At 41.6% G+C, this 23936-nt stretch overlaps 1 protein-coding gene across 3 annotated transcripts in view; it reads left to right on the plus strand.

Moving 5' to 3' along the window:
* The first annotated feature begins 11789 nt into the window (after positions 1–11789).
* peli3 (pellino E3 ubiquitin protein ligase family member 3) overlaps positions 11790–23936 on the plus strand; it is an 81733-nt gene continuing 69586 nt past the window's right edge. The window contains exon 1 of one of the 3 annotated variants that reach the window (XM_057330211.1): positions 11790–12240. The gene's annotated coding sequence lies outside the window, so the exon portion shown is untranslated. The remainder of the gene's footprint in view (positions 12241–23936) is intronic. The other 2 variants (XM_057330131.1, XM_057330070.1) reach the window with 2 other exon arrangements.

Below are 23936 nucleotides of genomic sequence, written 5' to 3' on the forward strand. Positions count from 1 at the left end.
CAATGTAATCCTGTAAAAGATAGAGGTGTTTATACGCATGGTAGGCTAATTAAAAACTTTATTGTGTGCATGTGTATGTGGGGGGGGGTCCATAAAACACTTGTGCCCAGGGGCCTCTGAATTCTTAATCCGGGCCTGTATCCTATACACCATGATGTTTCACACTCATTACTAGAGCACTGATGGGGAGTGAGAACATGAGAATTGTTTTATTATTTCTGTTTTATTTCTGTTGTTTAATTCATTTATTCATTCATTTACTAATTAATTTGTTTGTTTATTGGTACATATATCTATTTATTCATTTAAACTTAACTCATTTTCAGCCCATTAGTAAATCCACTGTATGCAGAGCGGAAAATGTGCCTCACTCTCAAGCGCTTTCTGCCACCATGTTGCTTTTTTGTGTGCCGTTCCCACAGTGCTTTGGAATATCAAAGCTCCATTGATCATGGCTTGTCGTAGTTGTGGTGCAAGCGCTTAACTTAAGGTAAGCCTACCCAGAGTTGATAGAACTAACTCAAATCAGCTGTTCTGAAACCAAAAACTCAAAGTTTCTCATCTCGGTGTAAATCAACTTAGAGTTCACATTTTAACTCGGTTTTGGTTGAACCTTATTGAAACGGGCCCCAGCTCTGCTATGGATGTATAATTTGTTGGCAATGTCACCTATGACTGTGTATTACATCCCGCGTCTATGGTGGGGACGTATCCTTCTCTCACGTAAAAGTACGCGACTGTCTCCTTCGGTAGATAATATGTAGCACTGCACTTATGGCGTTCCAAAGGGACCAATAAAAAGACTTTGCAGCACACACTCGTCTCACTGAACTGTGTCTGCCACTTCACTCATTCCTCTGCATGAACTGCGCCTGCTAAACGTGACGTCTGCATCTGCAGCGCAAAACGGACGGAGCTTGATTTAGTCCAGCTCCACCTCCGTGAGCTTAGTGACAGAAAATTAACAGAAAATAATTGTATACTTTCTGTTTGCCACTGTTATTTAAAGCAATAAACACACTGCCAAGTAATAAATACATGTTCGCATGATCTTAAATTAAGATTTTATTTAAACTAGCAACTAAATGCCTCTTTATATTTAAGGCTTTTAACTTGAGGTTATTTAACATAAAAAATATAACTTAACACAATTAATACTTTTCAGAAGATCGCATGACATTACCTTCTTCTGCGTTGCTGCCACCTCTCCCATGCAGACACTGGCACTGTACCTGTTACGACCCCCATAAGTCTAGGGTTCAAAAGGAGGCACGTAACAGAATAAAAATGGTGTCGTGTGTGTGTGTGTGTGTGTGTGTCAGCTGCAAGACTTAAGATCACTCAATTAAAAAAAAGATCTGAAAAAAACCCTCAAATCTCAAAGGAAGCAAAATAGTTATTTTATTAACAAAATTGCTGAAGGGTTTCAAGCTTCAAGAGGGGGGTTAAGCCAAAATAATAAACAAAAGACACTCTACCTAGTAGGAAAAGTAACTAACTAGACTAACACAATAAAAAAGAACCAAAATACAGCAAAATACCCTACCTTCCTTACTAACAGGAGAAAACAAGAACAAAAGAAAATAAATTGGCACCCACCTGTCTACTAACCTTTTAATTTATGTGTTAACAAAAATGGATCAGTTTAGCAATGAATACAATAACAAACACAATTAAATAAACTTTAGGGATATGGGCATTTTTCAATAGTTTCATATTAGAATATTTGAGCTAATAAAAAAACGAATATTCGTTTATTTAAATTAAATTAATAAAGACATAATTTTTTTACATTTTTCATAACGCACTAATATTACATCCTGCATATAGGTTTTTTAATGGTGAAAAGATTAGCAACGTTTGAATTTTTTTTTAAATACATAAAACTGCATTTAAACATGCGCAAAGCGAAATCATACAAAAACCAGGCATACAAAACTAAATGAACAAAACACAACGATATATGGTTATCTTGTTTATTTAGTTTTACATGTTCTTGATAAGAAAAACAAACATATAGGTCTATTTTATTCTGTGAAAGTCTGTTCAACAAGTCGACGGTTAACAAACCGACAGCGGAGAAACTCCCTGTAACAAAACCCAGATCTGACAAGAATATTTGGCTTTATTGTTTATAATGTTAATAAAAAAAATTAAAAGTATTAATTGTGTTAAGTTATATTTTTATGTTAAATAACCTCAAGTTAAAATCCTTAAATATAAAGAGGCATTTAGTTGCTAGTTTAAATAAAATCTTAATTTAAGATCAGTAAAATTCATGCGAACATGTATTTATTACTTGGCGGTGTGTTTATTGCTTTAACTAACAGTGGCAAACAGAAAGTATACAATTATTTTCTGTTAATAATTGTTTACATGTAGGTGCATGTCAGACTTACATTAACGTTAACAGCCAGTCGGGGGCGCTTGATAGCGCTTCACTAATCGCTTCCGACTACTTAGAAAAGGCCAATGAAAATTGGCGAATGAAATTTGCATGCCGGACTCTGCCCCCGGAAATCCGGGTATAAAAGGGAGACGGCGTGCTTCATTCATTCACCTTTTGTTCTTCGGAGCCTTTGCTTGTGAAGATCAACTCTCGCTACTACTTAGCAACTCCAGATTGCCAGTTCTACGACGTGGTGCAGCGGACGGTCCCTTCCTGCGGTGACTTCCCCTGGGTGTCTCGGCGGTTCCAGAGGTGTTCGAGTTAGCAGACGGTGCCACACCGTCTGCATTCTAAAAGAGCAAATTTCTCCAGCTTGGCATGTCCCGCTGTTCTCGTGGGTGCAACACACTCAACGAGGAGGGGGACGGACACGAGGTCTGCTTCCAGTACGCTGGGGCAGCCCTTGTGGATACGTCCTGCCCGCACTCCGGGCGGTTGACGATTCAGACATTGCGTCATGGGTGGCTGTGTTCCCACGGGGCTCAGCCACCACCTCGTCTGCTTCCCGTTCCGTGACGGCAGGACTACGGCCCTGCCGCCCGCTACGGTGAGCAGCGAGGGTGATATGAGGATTACTGTGAGCGCTAATCCGTCAGCCACTGGCTCGCGGACCGTTCGCACCTCGTCTTGCTCGTCTGACCGTTCCCCATGAGACGGTCTGCCGTCTTATTCCTCAATCCATGATGAGATGTCTGTTGCAGCATCAGAGGGTGACTTACTGGCATCAGACTCCGACGATTCTTTGAAGCTCCCTCCCTCGGGGGGGTCGAGATCAGGAAGAAGCGGATGTCGAAATGTCAGCCATGCTTTTCCGGGCCGCCGGCGTTGGGTTGCAGTGCCCGCACTGCCTCTCCCAATGCTCGCGGCTGGATACATGGTACCTCGGGTTTGAGAGCGGCTCCATGCCGTACTCGCCCCAGTGCCGTGTTTCCCCGGAAGTGCATGAGGAACTTAGTACGACCTGGAACGCCCCCTTCGGCGCGTGCACGTCAACTAGTTCCATCACCCTTTCTTCCCTCGATGGTGGGGCAACTAGAGGATATGTCGAGTCCCCCTGGGGCTCGACCTAGACTCCCGTCCAAAGCACGTAGGTTTTTCGGCATCCAGGATGTCGAGAGCTTACTCTGCTGCGGGCCAAGCTGTCCCCTCTCTCCCCGCTATGGCCATCCTGAGGCCAAGGCGTTCAGAGAGCTCCACGAGGGTAAGACCGACCCAGCGCTTATGCAGGAACTCCGCGCCGTCACCGACCTCGCTCTACGGGCGACACGTGACCGCGCGGGCCCTGGGTCAGGCGATGTCTACACATGTGGTCCAGGAGAGACACCTCTGGCCAAAACCTGCACAAATGGGTTGCGAGAAAGTCCGCTTTCTCGACGCACCCATCTCGCAAGGGGGGGCTGTTTGGTGATACTGCCGAGCCACAGTTCTCGACAGTAAAAGGAGCAGACAGACGATATCAAGCATATCCTCCCCCGCCGCGACTCGGCCGCCCCCTGGCCGTCGAGATCCCATGCACCCTCTGCTTCCCAGCAGCCCTAGTCCTCTTCAACACTCCGGTTCCGGTGCCCCCACTCGGCGGCCCCCCGGGAGACGTCGAAGAGGAGACCACCACCCCATCAGCAGGAAGCCGTAGCGGCCCTCATGGGAAGACCTGAGGGAGATCGAGAACACCTTTTGGGCCCGACCCCAGCCATTCCATGGCTGGTTGGTCGATCCGGGACGGTTCCTGCCCCGTCCCAACTACCCACTTCTAAAGGTTTTTCTCTCTCTCTCTGGGTGTTTATCACAGCCGCTCTCACCCTCTACACGACGGTGTTCGGCAACTCAACGTTGCGTCATGGTGAGGCGCAACATCGAATGTACATTGCAACCCTCAGCACTCTCAAATCGACGGTGCGTGGAGCTGCATCGCCAGGCAGGCGAACCAGCAGAGCCAGTCTTCTTCCTGGGGGCCCGCCCCCGGCGAGAGACCCGCACTGCCAGCCATCGAACCACCCCCCGGGGGGTCGATGAAGCAGATCGTACCCTTAGTCCCCCTGTCGCGGTCCCTGGGAGCTTGGCTCGAGCTTCCCACACCGTCACGGTGGCTGAGGAGAACGATCCGTCTTGGCTATGCGATCCAGTTCGCCAGAAACCCGCCCAAGTTCCGGGGCATCCTCGCCACCTCGGTCAGAGGCCGGGATGCTCCCGTACTACGGGGCGAGGTCGCCACCCTTCTGGCGAAGGGTGCGATCGAGTCCGTCCCCCTAGCCAAGATGTCCATGGGGTTTTACAGCCCCTACTTCATCGTCCCCAAAAGAGGCGGGGGGGGTGCGCCCCATCCTAGATCTGCGTACCCTGAACGGACACCTGCACAAGCTGCCGTTCAGGATGCTCACGCAGAAGCGCATCCTGACATCTGGCAGATGTCAGGATTGGTTCATGGCAATCGACCTAAAGGACGCTTACTTTCATGTCTCGATTCTCCCTCGTCATCGCCCATTCCTACGGTTCGCTTTCGAGGATCAGGCATATCAGTACAGAGTCCTCCCCTTCGGTCTGTCTCTGTCTCCACGAGTCTTTACAAAGATCGTGGAAGCTGCCCTCTCTCCCCTCAGGGAGAAGGGTGTGCGGGTACTCAACTATCTCGACGACTGGCTTATCTTGGCACACTCGCGAGATCTGTTGTGTGCACACAGGGACCTGGTGCTCCGGCACCTAGATCGATGGGGGCTACAGGTCAACCGAGAGAAGAGCAAGCTCTCCCCTGTGCAGAGCATCCTCTATCTTGGTATGGAACTCAACTCTGTCACCATGACAGTGCGACTGTCCAAAGCACGCGCCCAGTCGGTGTTGAACTGCCTGGATCATTTCAAGCAGTCAGGCCCAGGTAGACCTGTTCGCCTCCCTCGAAACCACCCAGCGTACTAACTAGCGTACTCCCCCACTGGGTGAAGAACAGGCACTCCATCCATCACTAGCAAGCACCTCCTGCGGGCGGGCTGGGCAGAGCAGCCCTGCCCCTTAGGCTGGGTATCTCCGGAGTTATTCGCAACATAGCTCTAACCGGACCTAGTGCTACCAGACGTTGCTGTGGTGGTATCTCCACTAGTCTCCTCCCTGCGGTAGGAAGTGGTCTCTGTAGCGCATCCCCCACTTGAGGAAGTAGCGCTTACCCAGTGGCCTTACGGTTCCGGGCGGCTTCTCGCTGTTAGAGAAACAAGGCCGCCGCCTGTGAGGCCGAAGGTAGGGGCCTACCCACCTTTCAAGAAAGCTCTGGGACCCCCTACCTACCCACTGGTAGGTTACAATTTTGCGGTAGCGCTCACGGCTGACTCGCCCAGGCCAGTCACCGTCGCTTCGTTGAGATTGTGACAGGGCACAGTGTTATGGCGTTTTCCATTGGAACCCCATCTGTCGGTTCGACATAACGTCGAGAGACCGACAGAAAGGGAACATCTCGGTTATGTTTGTAACCTTGGTTCCCTGATGGAGGGAACGAGACGTTGTGTCCTCCTTGCCACAACACGTGCTGTCCTCTGCAGCAGTCGTGAGAGGTCTCAGGCTCCTCAGAACAAAGGTGAATGAATGAAGCACGCCGTCTCCCTTTTATACCCGGATTTCCGGGGGCGGAGTCCGGCATGCAAATTTCATTCGCCAATTTTCATTGGCCTTTTCTAAGTAGTCGGAAGCGATTGGTTCTCAGGGACGAACCCCATCTATCGGTTCGACACAACATCTCGTTCCCTCCATCAGGGAACCGAGGTTACAAACGTAACCGAGACGTTAGTTAGCCTAATATATTTCTAACAACCGCTCTGAACAAGTTATGGAAATAAATAAATGAATCATTTAATATTACATTGGTATTCTTATTCAAACTCATATTTAAGTAATGTTAACGAATTTTATGGCTCACATTTTTAAAACATTTTAATATGGTGATGTGAGCCGAGCATAAAATGCGATCCGAGCATCCGGTGTGTAAACTTAAAATATTTAAACTAGCTTGCGATCTGAACAAAGATTTAGGAACATATGATTTTTTAATATTTTCTGTATATTATAAATTCATTACAGATGAAGGGAAGAAGTGTTAAATAAGACGTGACAACTCTAGGGTCTTCTGCAGAGGTAACTTAACCCTGTGGTGACGCAGTTTTTATTCTTATGAAAAATATGAATATTCGAATAGCATTTTTATTCGAAGTTATTGCGGATCCAGTATTTGAACATTCGTGCACATCGCTAGTTAAGAGCCTCGCTAAAACCAGACAAAGTGAACATGTTGGTTTTCCTCGCACGAAACACTAAGACCTTGCCGATTCACTAAAGCGGTTGTACAACAGCCGAACACTTGTACTACAGGCTAGCCCGATATTCCCTTTTTGTGTTGCGCTTTCAAAAAGGTTGTTTTTATAAATGTAGCCTAATTAATAGTTATATAATATTAATTAGAATTTGCTGTTAGAAAACGATAAATTATTCAAAGTTTCAAGTGCGTTTATATTGTTACCCTGTTGTTCTTTCTGCAGCTTCTGCGGAGAAAAACCCTCTTTTATGTTGCACTCTGATAAAAAATATTATAAATGGTATATTTGTGGAGGTGTGTTGTTGGGTGCGATTAACTGCCAAACCGCATGATTTGTTGCGTCTTCGCGGTAAGAAACAAAAAACTTACCGTCAGCCCTACCTGTCGTGATTCTGCCTCATCTTGTCATGCCTTTCTTGATCTTGTGGCAGAATCATGACAGGATCCCTTGTTTTATGTGGAAAGAGAAGTTTCGGCCTTCCAAATTCCCTCTCTCTCTGGTGTCGTGTCTCTGTTCCCGCCCTTTCGTCTCATTATTGCTTGCTAATTAGTTCATGTCCCGCACCTGTTCCCTCTTGATTTGCTCCCCTTTATATAGCCCTCATGTTTCATTGTCCTGTGCTGGTTCATTGTGTACTGTGTCGTGTTTCGTGTGGGTGAGTTCTTGTCCTGTTAGTGTAGTTAGTCTTTGTCCTTTTGATACCCATGTTTTGTTATGTTACCCCCACGTGGGTCTTTGTTTTGTATTTATATTTTATTAAATGTCTTGTTAACTCCTTACCCACTGTCTGCGTCTGGGTCCTCTGTACCTTTGTCCTTGTGTCTCACCTGAGAATCATGACACTACATCCAGCAGCAAATAAAAAACAGTAAACTTTCCAATTTAAGCACACAACGCCTTTTTTACAAACCTGTGATATATTCTAAGGGAGACTACAATAAGAAGAGGGACCATAAATTGTCAAAATCAGTCTCATTTCCATAAATGATGGCCCCAAGCCGTGTCAAAGGCAGAACTTTAAACATCTCACTGGCCCACTGTTGAAGATTTATTTTATCCACGCAGTAGTGCAGTTTTTGTGCAGTTTATGTTACCTATAACCATAATTACAGCATACTACTTAGTTTGATCTTCAGCGTTCTTCAAGTCTTGTGTAGGTTGCATAAGCTGCTCAGACTGGTCTTACAAGTTAGTCATCAATTTTTTTCTGTTAGACTGGTCCTAACTTATTTACATTTACGCATTTGGCAAACTCTTTCATCCAAAGCGATTTACAGTACATGCAAGCTATACATATTATAGTATATCTTTAAATCAGTTACATAAAAAGGCAGACCACAGTCCTTACCCGCCGGTCCTGAGAATCGAACCGGCGACCTTCTGGTCACGAGTCCGAATCGCTAACGCGCTTTGCGAGGCCACGACTTATATTCAACACTATATATACAATAAACACAAATACAATAATATGACATGTGCCAGTAAACTAGTAAAACCTTGCAAATACATACACATTAAACAAGTAAAATAATGTTTGATAAAATAAAGACGCTAAAGCTGAGCTTTGCTAAAAACTAAACAATTGCATGTAAACAAATGAAACAAATCAAAAGTCACAATGGAGTTAACAATAACATAGTAGTGCGCTGAATAATCTTGCTGTAAGCAATTACATAATTCCCTAGGAATGCAACGCTACAGCATGGACAATGATGTTTTCAATGATTATATCGGAAAACTCAGCAGCAATAATCGATCGCATCAGAACCATATAAACATCAGAAAGCAGCAATAACATGCACAACATATAATAATGAGATATAAAATGGTTCTGGACTTAAATGTATTGCACAAACACATTACACAAAGCATAACAAACAGCATAAACTAAGATTGACAGCTGATCCTTACCAGTGCGCAACACAATTAACAGAATGTCAAGGAAACAACACATAAACATTAGTTCCTAGGACAGACGCAGACGTCACGTTCATTGAGAGGAATGAGTGAAGTGAAAGTTAACAAAGTAGTCGCTTGACACACTGCATTAAGCCGTGTAGAGTAGCGTTACAATATGTGTTAGCAAAAATGAAAACAAATAACTTCACTGCTACACGTGAATGACGCGTGACGTCTGCATAGACGCTTCATGGCCACACGTGATTTACGTGACGTCTGCGTTACGTCTACGTCTCGAATTCAATGCAATAAATAGCAGAATACAAAAACAGTTAAGACGTAGAGTGAGACGTTCAGTGTAGGGCTGCAGCTATCGATTCTTTTACTAATCGAGTATTCTACTGATTTTTCCATCGATTAATCGGGTATTCGGATAATAAGTACTTTTTCTTTATTAAAAAGCAATACTAAATATACAAGAGAAAATAAGACAGGTCTCTTAAAATGAGTAAAACAACTAATTTGTTTCCTTTTTAGAACAATTAGTTTTTATTGCTGAAATAGCATACATTAATATCTGTGAAAACTAAACCCATTTAGTACATTCCATTGCCATATTAAATTCAAAATGCAATATAATACAAATATATAAATAAGAAACATGAATAAAAATGGAACTAATAATTTCAAACAATAGCCTATGACTTTTATTTTGGCAGGTTGTCAGAAGACCCTTATTTTTTAGTATGTCTGTTTCTTCACTCAAACAATAACATGTTTGTGAAATAAACTCTCAGCGCAACTCTGGAGGTGAAGTTCATGTCCTCATTCAGCGCAGACGCAGACAAATTCATGAGCATCACGCGTGTAGCACGTTAAACTGTGCAGTTCATTCACTCAGTCACGCAGACCAGACAGATGAAATGTGTAAATAACAGGATTCGGTGTCCACTAGTCCGCATCTAGTTTGATGGACTCAATGCAGCCGGAAAACAAGTTTCACTCGTAAAATAGACTAAAACTAAGTAAAATATCAGTTCACCATTTCAATAAGCTATTAGGGCTGTGACGGTGGCAGTTTTTTACCACCGCGGTGGTAATAGACAAATCGACCGCGGTGGTGCGGTGGTTGAGAAATATATATTATTTATATAAATAATATTTATATTATTATATTTGCGTGTAGCAACCACATGACGAGTGGAAGAGAAATATAGACCTTATTTAAATACTTGAAATTGTTAAATAATTGAAATATGATATCTGAAATAAATGAGGATGAAACATCCGTCAATGTTTAACGCGCAAATCCATCAGTGAAACGGCACACTACAGCATATAAAACATTTAAATAAACATCAGTAAATAATGAAAACTTAAATGATATAAGAAAGCTAAATACTAAATAAAAAAGCTCTTGTTGCAGTAACTTCAGTCATTGGCGTATTAACCCTTACAGTCCTTAACAATTCCATTTGAAACAAACTGTTTAAACCTACATTGGCTTTCCTATTCAGATTGCCATAAAAACTTTACTTTTTCCGACTCGTTGATGTGAAACTTACTTGTTGACATTGTCCAGATTAAAATGTGTACAGCTGCACTAAATGCGCGTTCAGAAGATGTGCACAGGAGCGCAAATGAAGAGATGTCTCTCCGCAACCGCGGCAAAACCTGCACGCGCTCCGACTAAAAAAGCAAGCGGGTCATAGCCAGTTTTGATTTTACGTATCTGTTCATTTCACAATAAGATCCATTGCAAAACCAGCAGAATAACCTGGGTTTTGCCGTGCAGGCCTGCGCTCGAACGCACCAACGGAAACGTATGCCAATAATTTCTGTTAATTTAAAATCTTTTAAATAAAACCATCCACAACTGAAAGGCTACAACTAGCAATCGTTATCGCAACTCTCATATTTATTACACCTATATTTGTCAGAGTGACGTGCACTACCGCCGGTGGCAGTTTGCCACCGTCATAGCACTTTACCATCGCGGTGGTGCGGTTGTTACGGCAACCGTCACAGCCCTATAAGCTATCAGTTATTTATCAGCATGAGAAATACGTGTGAGCGTGTGAACATACTAAAACGCGTGTGTCTCACGGTGAATGCATTTGCATGAGACTTCAGAGCCCTGTAACATGAATAGTTTAGCGGGCTGTGCGTCAGTAATAACGGTCCGTGGGGAAACGCAGTGCTCTGTGTGTACTGTAGTTAAATGGATTAAACGAGGCTTCGAGGCAACAAAAATTGCCTCGATGATTTTTTGTATTCGAATAACTCGAGTTACTCGAGGAATCGTTTCAGCCCTAGTTCAGTGAGACGAGTGTGTGCTGCAAAGTCATTTTTTGGACCCTTTGGAATGCCATAATGAAGTAGATGCTTGACACTCTGCATTAAGCCGTGTAGAGTAGCGTGTTACAATACGTGTTAGCAAAAATGAAAACAAATAACTTCACTGCTACACGTGAATGACGCGTGACGTCTGCATAGATGCTTCACGGCCACACGTGATTTACGTGACGTCTGCGTTACATCAATGTCTCGTCTGCGTCTTGAATTCAATGTAATAAATAGCAGAATACAAAAACAGTTAAGACGTGGAGTGAGACGTTCAGTGAGACGAGTGTGTGCTGCAAAGTCATTTTTTAGGACCCTTTGGAACGCCATACTGCACTATCCACACATCATGCAGCTTTCACACCTCATACACCCCTAGGTCGGGTGGTGTGCATTATTTTCTAAGAATTCAACGACCCATCGTCAATTATTCCTTACATTGCTTATATATAACGTCAATTATTTAGACTTTATCCTGCTCTCTTTGTTACTTAAATGTAGGGTATTAATAGACAGTCCACATTTATTACTAACACGTACTGTGTAAATATAGGATATGCACATGCAACAGAAAAACCATACCATGTAACCTTGGATGCTGTTCCACAGGTAGGTGTACCCTAAATGTGGAAACAGCAGATGTTCCTGCTGTCAAATCCCTCTTGAGCGTCACAGTGGCGTATGTCAAAATGGGTGGTTTCAAATTCGCCATCTCCAGACTACTGCCAAGGGCGGCTCATGAATATCAATCAAGACTACGACCTGTTTCAACTAATGGCGAGAGCTAGCTTGTGAATATTAATTAGCTTCTGGCACACGTATACCGTCCAGCTATTCAATTGCGACGGTTCATGAATATTAACTCATCGCCTTCCACAGCAGGATTTAAAAATTCGTAAACGGAGGCGGGTCTACGTGAGCCGTGGCAACCTAACCAACCGCAGAGACGCAATGATGTGGGCGAGGGCAAAATCCTTCTTTAGATTTCTTTAACGAAACAACTGCGAAGAGGAGATGGGCGTAATAGCTGTGCGTCTGGGCTAAAGTCAAAACACTCTTCTCTAGGATTCAGATGCGCGCTGTGTTCGGAGTAACTGAAGACATCCGAGAGTGGCGATGCAAACCACAAGACGTGATGAGTGTACCAGGCGATTTAACACAACGAGTGATGAATTAATAACACAACGTACCATTTTAAGGCCACACGGGGATTGACAAGCCAAGTATATTCAAGGCACTGGTCTTTAACATCATCAGGTATGTAATAGAGTAGTACAATTGACTTTATTTTACCCGTATTTATGGCATTGTTAGGTCTGTTATATTGTATTCTGTGTTATTATTACAGAGTTTTATCCCTATATCAATGCTCCGTGTAGACGCTTGATATCTTATGTAGTTGGTTAATTATTTTTATGCAGTGGAATCCCTTGGGTAGTTCAGGCCTAATATACTGAAATGGCTCAGTTTAACGATATAAACAATCTCAGTTATAGAATTAATCATATGGCATACAACAGTAGCAATGAATACCAAATAGGACATAGATTATATAATGTTATGTAATGCATTTTTCGAACAGACGTATTGAATTGAAATGGATATCATGTGACACCTGCATCATGCTAACACTAAATAAAACGCACTCCGACTGCATATTACATATTTTTATAATATAATTAGAATTTGAATCTTCAGATTTGTGGTTTGATTGAGACGCAATCCGTTGCGATAAGTGACCTGAGCACGGGTTGGTCTACGGCTCATCATATTTCGAGTAAAAGAATATAACACGAGCATTTTCTGCCTACTGATGCTTAAAATGACATATAATGTGGACCTAACGGACATTGTATAATTATCGATTGTAGCATGTGCTCCTGTTTACAACCTGCAGAAGTAACAAAAAACCCTATGCCTTTGTGATGTAAGAGTTGTTGATGAAGAATCGTCAACACTACCCTGTTGAAAAAACAGCATGCTGGTTAGGTATGTTTTGATGCTGGTTTGTGCTGGTTTAAGTTGGTCATGTGCTGGTTTAAGATGGACATGTGCTGGTCCTTAGCTGGTTTAAACTGGTCAAACCAGCATATGCTGTTTTTTTTTCAACAGGGTATCTTAAAGATTTCATTTTCAAAAGTGGTATGTTTTTCTAATCTGCTGCAATTCTAATAATTAGTCAGGAAATACAAGTAGTATCTAGCCTAATTCAGTAAAATATCAAGGTGCTTCAATGTTATTAATTAATGTAATAATTATTGTAAATAATACGTTGATTTGTTTATATTTACATTTTGAATGGCCTTGTGGGTCATTTATTTACAAAATTAACTGAAATTTATATATGTATTTTTTTGAATGCTCATTTATTGTAACAGTAAGATCAGTAAGGGTGTAATTGATAGAGCTTCTGTGGAGTTATCTTCCCCTGAAGGTCACTAACATTGTTTAGAATCATAGTGCCTCTAAAGGAACTTCTCGTACATTCTCTCATTCCCTCCATGTGGTGGCTGCAGCACTTTCCTCTGTTCAGCCAGACAGGATAACTTGGGGTCAGACAGCACTAGACACATTCTATCATCACCCACACAGACACACCTGCTGCAGATGAAAGTTTTATAGCACACTGCAAACAACATTGTACAGTCAGTGGACAACACCGTTTTATATGGTGTTTTTAATTTATAAATTAATTATGCTAAAACTGTTACACAGATGCAGACTGCAGTCTGATGCTTTTCTTCACATCTGCTAAAATACAATGCAAGAGACTACATGACATTAACATGCAGACAGTAGAGTGCACTCCACTCTAGATATTTTCTGAATTCCCACACTGTATTGTATTCCTTCATTGCTGTCATGTGTAAATAAAGTTGGGTAGTCGTGTCCACTGAGTCACTGACAGCAGCAATAATATATCTACCAAGGTGTAAAAGACAGGTTGACACATTCATGCCAGCTCACAGCAGAGTCCTTCACGGGTCCTGTTTGATAAACCCACACCCGCGGTAATTAAAAGAACACCCGACATCCGACAGCAGCACTAATTTAATTCCCTACCCGACCCTACCCGTTTGACAAAAATGCCGTGACTCGAACCGCACCTACATTACATCTACGTGATGTAGACAAAACCATTTATTTTCTCAAGCAACAAAATATTAGAAATTCCTGGTTAATGCATTTTTAAACATGTAGTAACTCAATATGGCAGAGTTTTGGGAGAGACGGGATAGAGTGAATCCACTAAAATATTGTTAGCTTATAGAAGCTATTCTATATTTGATTAGTGATTTATGAAATGTGTTTTGATTTATACAAAATTTGTTAAAAGTAGCCTATATTGTTCATGTGATATTAACAATAGTTTCCCTTACCTTTTTTCTGTAAAATTATACCAAAGCCACTAAAGGCTCTGGTACCGTCAAGGCTAAGTAAAGCTTAATGCAGAAAAGGCACCAGGAAGACCCCTAGTGTATCCGTTAGTTTTCTTTTAGGGTTCAAGCCACGAAGTGGCATAGACACTATTGCTTCTGTAGTGTTCGTATTATTATTAGGGGTCAAGCCACGAAGTGGCTTAGACACCTATTGCTTCTGTTAGTGTTTTTATTCTGCTGCTTCTTCTGCCATGCAAGTCTATGGCAGCCCATAGAACCGTACATGGGAAAGTTGTGACATTTGGCACACACATAGAGGACAGTCTGAACTGTTGCCATAGCAAATATGGAGTCTCTAAGCCAAACTCCATAGCGCAACCAAAAGTCCAAACTTCCACATACGTTTTTGCCTATAACTTTTGAACCGTACATCCTAGAAACGAAATTATTTTTTGGCTCATGCCAATGTACTATATGATGTCAAAACCCTACTTTTCCTAACTCCTCCTAGACGGTTTGCCTGATTTGCACGAAATTTGGTACGCAGCATCTAGAGACTATAACACTCACAGTTACTTTGCACTGTTCATGTTACAAGAAATAAAGGGTGGATCTTTTCTTCTATTTATCTGCACAAACAATGCATATAATCAACAACAATGCATTAAACTTACGTTTGAGCAGAAAACATCTCCGGTTGCTGTCGTAACCTCGGTTCCCTGAGAGGAGGGAACAAGACATTGCGTGAAACACTAGGGGAATCCCCTTCTTCAAACCTATACTGAAGCCTTATTGCACAACGCCAGTAGAAATGAAAATGGAACTGGCCAATGTCAGTCAAGACGGCACTTAGGGGCGTGGCCACCGCCCCAATTTAGTACACCGTCTGGACAACCCTCAGAATCTTTCGACTGAACATTACAGCGTGACGATCTGAGCACGTGAACACACCGGTTTACGCAATGTCTCGTTCCCTCCTCTCAGGGAACCAAGGTTACAAGAGTAACCGGAGACGTTCCCTTTCAAGAGAGTTCTCTCAACATTGCGTGGAATACTAGGGGAACCATATAAATATATCACGCCATGAGAGCAGCAAAGAACGGAACCACAGGGCAAGTGTGAGGGAAACCCCCTCAGCCAATCAGAGTAGCCGCAAACACGAGCATTATGCCCATTGCATGCCGCGCAAGCGGGAGCCAATCAGAAACGGTTCTATGCTTGGGCACAATTGCATCACTTCCGCTGACGCAGTGGGTAATGTGTTCAATCACGCCGTGAGAACAGCGAAAAACTGCTCAACTTTAGCAGAGCTAACACATAACATGCACCACATACTCTTGACAGTAGCACATGGCACTACTCCCACTGACAGCGCACACCTTACATAGGCTCTAAGACGATTGGATACCAAATTCTGCTACAGGATCCAATCAAAATACTCAGAACTCTGGGGAATAACATACCACACCACCATAGTTCGCAAGAACGCTATGCCACTACACTGAGCAGGGTAGCAATACACATAGCAGAATAACAAGTATAAAAATGGCAAGTGCAGGGGCCGAGCAGGGCAGAACAAACCCTGTATACTAAGCATAACACAGGGCCGAGGCAACCGGTGTACATACAGTAGGTACTCAACCAGAATGAGCCTTCCGTCTCTGTGGCAGTACTTCTTTAATGTGTGTTGACTCTTGTTTACCGCTGAGTTGCAGTCTATTCACAGATCTTCACTCAGCGCGAGTTGATGCGTCAAACTCATTGCCTCACTCAGCAGACGGGCAAGAGTTAAGACGTTTAGACGTAAAAGACAAGCGCTGTCTACAATATCAAAAATTGTTGAATTGTTGAACAAGAACTTAAATTCACAGGCACTAATACTTATATTTAATACAAGTCATAAATACATAATTTAATTTAACAAGGGTTTACATTTTAAATTTGCTCTATGCATTCAATCAATGCTTTATTCGGTTTGAATCATTTTCAATATATAAGGAGTGTTTTCATTTAATGCTGGGTTGCATGCAGAGCTTTAATGTTTGTATTTGCGCTGTGTTTTGTGCAAATTGAGAAATACAGCGAGTGAGATCAGAGTGCCCGTGCAAAACTCTGCGCGTGTTTGCTTATGTGTATTGCGATGCACGTCAAAAAAACGCAAAACCCAACTCTAACATGATTTAGCTTTATTTCCTTTAAAACCGAATGTGCTCTATAATATCGTTTAGGGCTGTTGCGATAAACGGACGATAAATATCACGTGATTTATGCACAGCTTTTGAGTGAAGTACGGGAAAATGCTGCTGCATCCGAAAGCCAGAGGGCGCTCGTGCGGAAACTCCAAATACGCACTGCAGAAGAAGACCATAACACATTCTAGAATCCATGAAATGCCTATGGACATATTTTTATCACTGTTACTCAAGCCTCATCAGGTATTTTTATGATAATAAAGTATATTTATAATGGTCATGTTTGAAGGGTGTTGCTTTTTCAAATGCACATTATAAGCGACTCAAACTCGCACTGCTTTTAGATCGAGCAGCATGTCCTACTGATCCCAGAGCCATGCTTCACGGTAGAGCTGTAATCGGGCCTTAAAAGTTAGGCCCGACAGTGCCCGAGCCCGACAGAATTCGGCCCGAGCCCGACAAGTACATTTTGATTGACAGCTTTTTAAAAGCCCGAACCCGTTTACAGCCCGACATTAGGCTATTCAAATGTGCGCACGCACACAGCTTTTTGTCAAGAATGAGTCATTTATACATGTTTTAACATAATTTATTAATGACTAACGTAGGCTACAGGCCACTTGGATGTTGGAACAAAGAAATAAATAATGCCTCTGTAACATCGTAACATCGTAACATCTCACATATCCCACTGGCTCATTATTCTCATTATGCACATGGTCAAAACTTTTCCACACCTCAGACTTTGCTTTAGTTGCTGGTACAACCAAAACGTAATCGCCAGAGGCAAGCCTCCATTTCACCTCCTCAGCCAACCCGTTCTCACTCCCGACTCGTCACATATTTACGGTCGGTCAGCGCCCCACGGCGTCACATTTGAACGCGCAGAGTACCCCTTTGGCGTTGTTTTTCGACGAACAGGGAACTGCGTTGCTGTTTTCTAAATGCTCCAGACCGAGATGCGTGCAATTCTTAGCATTTCATAATTATTTATGGTTTTAATATTTTGTAGCACCTAACCTCAACCTCACCCTAAACCTAACCCTAACCACTTCTCAGCCATATAAAACACAACACGCGAATAAAAGTACAGTCACAGGTATTTATTACACAAACTGACCAAAAGCATTACAAAATAAAACAAACAACTCGTTTCACATACCTTTTTGCACCAAAGCCTTACGATAACATTACTATGGAGATGCCGTGCGTGTCCGTGAATACATGAACTCGGCTGAGGCTCCCATTCAAAAGATAAACCGGAGCAGCTAGATGCAGTCGGTTGCGGGAGCCAATACCGTTTCACGTTCAAAGCCAACGAAATGACGCGATCGGACACGAGACACGGGAAAGCCAATGGCATCGAAGCTGACGTAACTTCCTCTGGCGGCAAATTTTGAACGTCGTTCTTCACTGGATTTGAGATTTACGGCGGACGGTGATCGCTTTCGCATCTGTTCCTCATACAAATCGATCGTTTCGCGTTGGTACCCTTGGAATATCTGTATTTTTGAACGACATTGTGACTGCTTGTATTATGTGTTTTATATTACGATAAATAAACTGTTTTAAACATTCAATAAACATTACTTGCTCAAACTGTCTGAATAGTGTCATGTAAATGCAATTATCCTGGCCATTATACTTAAATTAAACCCTGAAACATCATCATTGCAAATTATATCTAATATACATTTTCATAATGACGTGAAATTCGCGTGCCCTTCACGTCGAAAAACGACATCAAAGGAGTACCCTGCACGTTCAAAAGTGACGCCGAAGGGCGCTGACCGAGCATAAATATGTGACGAGTCGGGAGTGAGAATGTGTTGCAACCCTCAGCATCCATTTTTGCATCTTTGTCGCGCTAATCGGAACGCATCACATGACCGCTCATTTACCGCGCAAGCCCGAGCCCGGCCCGAGCCCGTGTAAAATGATAGAAATTAAGCCCGAACCCGACCGAACCCGTCGGGTCACGTCGGGTCCGTCGGGTTCAGGCAAAGATCTTCAGCTCTACTTCACGGACAAGCTACGCATTAAAAAAATATCGACACATTGTATATCGCATCCAGCTTGGTTTCAATAGGATTTAGTGGTATCGCGATAAATTATCATGCAGCCCTAAGTTTTGGATTATCAGCATTTATCCCCCATATGGAATAAATACTAGGGATGTAACGATTCACCGTGAGCCGGTTGAAAATCGGTTATAATGAGTGACGATTCAATTCGGTTGAGGTTTGAACTGAATCGCAATACATTCTTTGAACAGCAGGGGCCGCTATTTTCACTGCAAACCTAAACGTGGATGCTGATATTTATTAAATGCAAAAAATCCAAGAAAAGCACAGACAGTATTAGTTTGTTTATGTTAAAGAGACTTTTTCTATTATTAATTTGTTATAAAATCGCAGTTTAGTTTTGTTATTTGAAATAAAACATTATTTTATTATGCAAAGAAACGTTAAGCATTTAAGAAATAATGCAAGGGAAGTTGTTCATTTCTAATTTGTTTCAACTCATTTTTTAAAAATAAATCGTGAGTAAATCGTGAATAAATCGCATCGTGAGATCAGAATCGTGAATCGCATCGCATCGTGAGCTGAGTGAATCGTTACATCCCTAATAAATACCACTGCAAACACAGCTGGGTTTCTCCGATGTTAACCCAGGATTAAGTTATAAACATTCACGTGTACATGTTGGTAGGCGACATTCACATACATTGGGGATATGTTGTCATAAATCAAGAAATGTCTCTGCAGTAGGCGTTTCATAATGTCAGGCTTTTTAAAGTTCTTTTAAATCTGGCAGCCGCAGCAAGTGCACGTTCAGAGACAAGCCCCGTTCAAGAATTGTATTGACCTGAAATCGTGGTCTGTCAAAACTAAAAGCATGCTGCTTATCGTTCATTTCAGAAACTACCATTTTACCATTAGAAAGTTAAAACTGATCATAATATTAAATCGACCAAGCAAAATGAGGTCAGTGCGGTGTGAGGCAAGAAACTTGCGACTTTAGCCAGTTATTTTCTTTGTGAATATTTTTCGCATCGTCAGCCAAAATATCAGAAACAGTCTATTTGTTTTGTAGCTCAACTTCTGACAAGTAAACATCTTATTTGGAATACATTTTAAAACTGGTACGTGCCGAAATAATTCGGTTCTTGAATGACTTGCAAGGCTCAATGTGAGACGGCGCTCTCGCAATTCGCATGAAGCAGCATTTAAAAGGGGATTTCTAGCGCAGTTTAAGCTTAGGAAACTATATGTATGCTATAATTGATATCAGGTTTAATTAATGATCGGAAATATGTTGTGTAAGTGTGATTTTGCCAGTGATTTTAGAAATGAATGTTGCCAGGGTATACTTTCCAGTTATCTGAACCCTGCACTTTAAATGCCTTTTAATATTCAGCTCTTTGTTACTGCTCACACAACCTCCATCAACCCCCACCTCATACTGCAGGGGGAAATCATGTCATTACAGTGTTTTAATATGTAGAATGTAATTTTAAAATAATTTAATATGTTATGTAAATTAGGAGCATTACGATTATAAAAAGCATATTTTATTATATATTACGTTTATTTGTCACCCTGCAGGTAAGACATTAATTCTAAACTCTGCTCTTTCAAAAAGCAAGACATTCACACCTCTCCCAGTCCCCATCCCCCATCAACTGAGAAGTGGAATCTGTTTTTAAAAGCCTGTAGCCTACTGACATGGAGAGAATTAAAACATTTCAATGCTTGTCATTTAAACGCAGGTCAATACACTACTTCGTCACACTTTTATTTAATAACGATGAAACGGTCTATAAACTGCATATTTTGGCAAATATTATGTTTTTTCGTTCACGTCATCACACGGGCCTCTGTTCTAGCTCATTAATAATAATTTGTTACATTCTCGCCTTGTGCAGTTTACTTTCTCCGGTCCGCGTTCATTTATAATTATAAAAATAGTGATATTGTGCCACATTCACTCTCACGTATTGGCTGAAAACAGTTTGTAGGCCCATTCCGGCCAGTCGCACGTAGGTGTAGAGCACTGACTAGCCAATAGGAACAGGGGAATGTCCCGGGAGGCGTGACGAAAAAAAATACACACAATTAGAGGTTCGAATCCCACCTCGGCTTCAAATATCAAATGAGCTTGTGATCATTTTTCTTATCTCTATGTTCTCAATGTATTAAAAAAGTAACATTGTGCACAAAACTATAAGTAATCTTGTAAAAACTATCTCAACTAAAAACTGTGTATCATGTCCAAAATGTAAAGGAAATTTATTCTGAATAAACAATTACATTATATTATTGTTTATTTACTATAAAATATTTGATTGTGAATAAATGAAATGATTGAATGAATGAACATTCTGATCATGTTTTAGAAACATCAGCCATCTTTATTTGTAAAGATCCATTCACTTTATTTTGGACACATTTGTAAATGTTTTTTTAAAAAGAAATATGTACAAAAAACAAAGAAAATGTGTTTTTTATTAACAATATTAAGGAATGCAATAGAATATTAGGTGATCATGGTTTCCTGTCTTCCTGTGCAAAATTTGTAGTACTTTTTACATTTTTATTTTGATAAGTAATTAAAAAATGATCATTAACAAAAAACTCTCAGTTTTGAGCTGCATTGGGAGAATGGGCAGTGGTAGTGTTCTCAGCATCTGAATTACTTGTTTAACTGTTTTTGTGTATTTGGAACGGCACTACAATGCTCTGTTCCCTTCCATACATACATGAACACATTGAAATAAAGGAAATAAATAAATATTACAAGTGTAACAATATGATTATTTATATATACTGTATATACATACACAAAACCTTGCACAAGCAATGCCTTTACAGTGTACATGAACAACTTGAAATAAAGGAAATAAATCAAAGTAAATAAATAAATATTAAGTGTAACAATATGTTTATTTATATATAATGTACATACATACACAAAATCTTGCACAAGAATGGAGACTGCTGAAAGTCTCTCCATGACATTTCTCAGTCATTCCCTGAGCCTGATACAGGAAAACACTTTAGCAGGACAGTAAATGTATTTGCCTGCCACTCCAGGGAAACCAGTGTGAATATGAGGACTGTTCGGTCCTTGTTTCAGTGGCTGGTGGCAGAATCTGCAGAGACGACCAGTAGGATGCTCCACTACTGACTTCTTCTTGCTTCTCTCCTCAATCACCCTCTTCCTCTCTGCCCCTCTCTGTTTTGAGGCCTCCAGTTCACGCTGAAGAAGGAGTGCTTGCAAAATCTTCAAAAGACATTCTGGGATTTGTCAAGCCTTCTGCTGAGTATTTGTCAAATACTTTCTTGGAGCAGTAGAAGTACTTAACATCACCAGCCTGATAAAATAAATGTACTGAGGAGCCATCACCCAGGTAACGAGACTTTGGCTGGCCACAAGCTAAACAAGATCTAGTTAGCGTTTTTTGGATCTGCTGCTGTTGTTGTTGTTGATGCTGTACTGCCTGCTGCTTCTCTACAATGTCCTTTACCATCTTCTCAAGCATTGCCTTGTCCAGGGGGACAGCCTCAGGAACGCTCTTTGCTGGTGGATTAAATGGGGCAGGTGGCAGTGTTTTCACTGGAACACTAATGGTTTCGCTTCCTGAGTGAAGACGCTGCCATAACTGCTGTGTCTCAAGAAGCTTTTCTGGGCTGGTGTTGAGAGAGGCGTTTGTGTTCTTCTTTTTAGCAAGGTGTTTTATGTACCTGCTTATGTGCTGCTTTGTGGTTGGGTGTAGAAGGCTGTTGGGTCAGTGCAGGCACTCTGTACCATAGCAGCATATTCTGCATCCACCTTTTTAAGGAGATCCTTGCTCCCATGGTGCTTGGCCAGCAAACCATCAATGGCATTTCTCATTGGCTCTGGCCATCTGTTATGGTCCAACACAAAGACTCTGACCTCTTGTCTTAATAGGTCCAGTGCGGGCTGCACGAGGAGAAGCAGCAATAGGCAGGGCGTTGTGCTCGGCAGTTCTAAAGGAGATTCACAAAATGCAAAATTACTGAAAGTATTAGGGTCTTTTTGTGCATACTGTATATGAGGCAGACAGGTTACACACATGAATGCCTGTGTCAATAATGTAATTACCTCCATCCGAAAGAAATTCCTCAGACCTTTGTTCCTTCACTGTCACAGGACTTGAAGTAGAAAATGGTTGAAATAAGACAGTCTGTGGGGTGGCCTCTGGTTCTGCAGCAAGAGGGGTCTCAGCAGAAGAGGGATCATCTGAGCATTCCTGAAATTGAGCAAAATTCGTGTAATAAGTTTCTGAATTATAATGCGAGTCTGAAGACTTAAGTAAGATGCTGAAAATGAAACTTTGACATAACAAGAATAAATTACATTTTATTTGTGTGTGTGTGGTGTGTTGTGTGTGTGTGTATGGGTAGTTTACAAATAATCCATCATGTCCTACTCCTATGGTGTGACATAGCAAGATTTAGAAAACATAATACATATTAATAGGACACATACACACTTATTTGTCAACTACTCATATGTATGAGATAGATAGAGAGGAGAGAGGAGGAGAGAGAGAGAGAGAGGAGAGGAGAGAGAGAGAGAGAGAGAGAGAGAGAGAGAGAGAGAGAGAGATTATCCATGTTTTTGTGGTAAATTACAAGTGTAGTAAACGTTTTTTTTGGTAACGTTACTGATTAATATTACTTTTAAAAAAAACAAGGTTTTAAAAATCATGGATATTTTGTGGTAACCATCGTTTTACCACAGTAACCATGTTTTTAAAACTGTAGTAAAGCCATGGTCTATTTTCATTAGGGTATGTATGCAAGTATGGAAACAGATCAATAGACAGATAACGTAAGATAGATCGCTAGATTACATAATAAGTATCATAAACTGTATTGCAACCTTTCTCCCCTTACGAAAATTAACCATGTTTTCAAATTTAACTGTAGTAAAACCATGGTCAATTTTCGTTAGGGTCAACAACATTTCATTTGATTAAGTTACATATTAAGAGATCGACGAAGAAAGAAATAAACTTTCTACTTTACAAGCAAAAACACTCCAATAAAATATAACAGCATTACCTGCTTGGTTCATCAGTTTATTGCGTTTATTTTTGAAGTAAAAACATCTCTCTCCGATCGCATTCTCCGATTGTAAAACGGGTCTCCCCTCCTCCACACAGCGAATGACTGACAGATGACTGTTCGACACTTAAATGCCCCGCCACGGAAGAGTAGAAACAGCGCCATGAAATTTACGTGTGGCCAAAAATATATAGCATCCGTAGTGTTAAGCACTACCATAGAGAATGAATGGGATAAGTTAAGGGAAGTTAAGCTTAACCATTTTCGGCTCGTTCGCGACGTTG

This window comes from Triplophysa rosa, linkage group LG1, assembly GCF_024868665.1.
Source record: "Triplophysa rosa linkage group LG1, Trosa_1v2, whole genome shotgun sequence".
Lineage (NCBI taxonomy): Eukaryota > Metazoa > Chordata > Actinopteri > Cypriniformes > Nemacheilidae > Triplophysa > Triplophysa rosa.